A 3,101-nucleotide genomic window follows, 5' to 3' on the forward strand; every position below is an offset into this window, starting at 1 on the left:
TTGTTTGGTTTCATCAGTTTGTCCAGTTTCTTCAGTTTCTTCAGTTTGTTTGGTTTCTTCAGTTTCTTCAGTTTGTCCAGTTTCTTCAGTTTGTTCAGTTTGTTCGGTTTCTTCAGTTTCTTCAGTTTGTCCAGTTTCTTCAGTTTGTTCAGTTTCTTCAGTTTGTTCAGTTTCTTCAGTTTCTTCAGTTTCTTCAGTTTGTCCAGTTTCTTCAGTTTGTCCAGTTTCTTCAGTTTGTTCAGTTTCTTCAGTTTGTTCAGTTTGTTCAGTTTCTTCAGTTTCTTCAGTTTGTTCTGAACACACAGAGACTTCTCCTTCAAACATGCAGATTTGCAGCAGCAGGACCAGAGTCTGTAGATTCAGGTCAGTTTGTGCATTCAAAGCAAACACAAACCATGTTCCTCTGCATCTTTAATGACCTCTGCATGCCTCACACACAGACACACACAGACACACACAGACACACACACTCGCTGTCTTCATGCTCTCTCTCTCAGCTGAGTGAAGTGGTCAAATATTTATGATGCTGTTTTATTGTACTTGATTCAGCTTCGGGCGTTTTTGGTTTTGTTTGTTTTTTTCGGCTTCGTTTTCAGGTTTCAGAACCAAAACGCCACAAATCAGAACAGTGTGTTGTTCTGAGCCAGCTTCACCCTGAGCGTTTTATTTTCTTGGTTTAATTTTTTAAATAAAGCCTACCATGCTGCGCTGAAGATCTGTGTTTTCTGTTAATTAAACAAAAATCAGTTTTTCCCTCGGAGGTGTCAGCGGTGTTGCATCATGCTGAGACTCTAATAAAACGTCAGCAGTCACACCAGAATTGATTTATTTTATCCAAACGTGCACTTTTGAAGAATGAATTTAAATTCTGTAAACACYGGTCACATTTGAATTTGTCTGTTTTATAAAGTGACATGAAAATTCACCAGATCTGATAATGTTTTTATCCTGGAATTATCCTGAGAGGAAATATAAGACAGTTATAAGTAAATGTAATATTTGTTAGGTGTAGGAATCTTTAGGCACATGGTTTGATTATGAAATGAATGCTGAYGCAGCTGAGCTGGGAAGGTCTACTTTAAGGTTCTGGAGGGTCCGGTTGTTATTGAACCTGGGATTGAAGAGGTTAGGGTCAGGTTTTTATCCTGATTGTGGACCCAGGGACCAGTTCTTTACTTTCACYACAGTTAGAGAAGGTCCTGTGTTTTATAGATTTGAAGAAGCCTCTAAGGCCCACCTCTGGGGTGGTGGTCTCTTCCTAAAGAGCCTGAAGCATCAGGGCCTCCACATCTGGATTTATGGTTCTCAGCCGCCAACTCCAGGTTGGAGGAGAGGTTTTGAAGAGGCTAGCGACTAGCATGCCTAGGCTAGTGRCCCACTGGATTGCAAACTCCCTCTGCTTTCCATTGGCATGGAGAAGCTGGCAACTAGCATGGATTGGCTGGTGTTAGCATCAGAGAGGCTAGTGACTAGCATGGATGTCTTAATTTTGGCCTTCATACCACACCATAGTTTAGATRATGGTGATGACAGAAGAGGTAGTGAGGAGTGATGAAAATCAGTCATTTTGATAATAAACTAGATCAGACATTCTCAACCCATGGGCCACAATCGGACCCAATTGTAAATCAAGTACCAGGTTGGATTATGAGTCAGAACCTTTCATGCCCACAATGTGATGCATCTAAAACTATTTCAATTTAATCTAAAAGTAAAGTTTCTCAAAGGTTTCYTCCTTGTTGACCAACCAATGTTTCCCAACCGAAGAGTGAAATGAGCTTAAAGAAAAGCTCAGCGTGTGACAGGAAGCAGATTTAAACTGTAGTCTGTCCTGGTGTTGGAGCTGGAGCTGCAGCGGTGCATCGATCAGAACACGAGTGTTAAACAGAAGTCTTTTCAGAGGCGAGGAGCAGCAGGACTGCAGTGGCTGCAGCTCAGGTGAGCGTCAGGAAGCAGCAGCAGTGTTTCTGTACCTGAGCAGTGATGGAGGACAGTTCTCACATCGTTTCTGTGTTCAGGCGCTCCATGTGTCACGCCGCGGGCTTAAAGCAGGAAATGGATTTATACCTCACAGGAAGCAGGGGGGGGGGGGGCATTTTAAACATGTCAGTCAATACATCGATGTCACATGGAGGACTAAAAGAGAAATCCCTGCAGAGTCCACACAAACAGAGAGACGACCCAGAAAGCACAGAGGAAGTTCTGATCCTTTTATTTCTCTGCTGTGCATCAGACAGAGTCAGAGGCTGAATGAAGTGTGGATTTAGAAACGGGGAGGGGGCTGTTGTTTAATAACCTTTGTGTGTGAGGCAGCAGGATGGGTGGGGGCTCCTGAAAACATCAAATGTTAGTGTTTGAAAGGAGTAGATTTTCATCTTCACTGCTCTCTCCTGCTAATTAGTGAAAGAACTGATGACATTTAAATATCTAATATCCTCTTCTTTCTTTCCCTCCATCGCACAGAAATCTGTTTCTTATTTCTCTTCATTTTCTGCCAAACCCTCCTCTGTCCCCCAGATTTGTGTTTCTGTCTTCTGCCCCTCCACTTTCATCCCCCCTCCCCTCGTCCTCGTTCCCAGCTCTGTGTCGATTAATTAATTGCCGGCTAATTTAATTTCTCAAAAAGTAATAACTTGTTTAAGCATGAATAAAGACTGACAAGGCAAAGTTCTAATCTGCCCAAAGTTTAATTAGAGCCGGCAAGGTTTCTGCACTGAGCCCGACTGGGGGGTCAGACTCAGAGGAGAGGGGGGGCCAAGCCTCCAGGAGCTGATTGGGTCTGTGTTGATGATGAAGTGACCTCCTGGGGTTCTACAACCATCATGTGGCTCCATCAGGAGACGTTAAGGACAAACTCAGAMGTACTTCAGTTTTTACAGAGCTCTGCTCCAGGACCTGGCTCTGGTTCTACAAGGACTGGAAACAAAAAACCAGTGGTGGGCACCAGTTCGCTAACGCACAAATCCTCTAATTGCAAACCTAAATATTTCTTTGTGCTTTAGCGGACTTACTACTTTTAATAATTCATAAGCAGATTTGTACTTTCTAAAATTAAAAAGCAGTAATGTTAATAACTAATTATCTACCAGTCATCATTATGT

This window comes from Austrofundulus limnaeus, unplaced genomic scaffold (assembly GCF_001266775.1).
Source record: "Austrofundulus limnaeus strain Quisiro unplaced genomic scaffold, Austrofundulus_limnaeus-1.0 Scaffold963, whole genome shotgun sequence".
Lineage (NCBI taxonomy): Eukaryota > Metazoa > Chordata > Actinopteri > Cyprinodontiformes > Rivulidae > Austrofundulus > Austrofundulus limnaeus.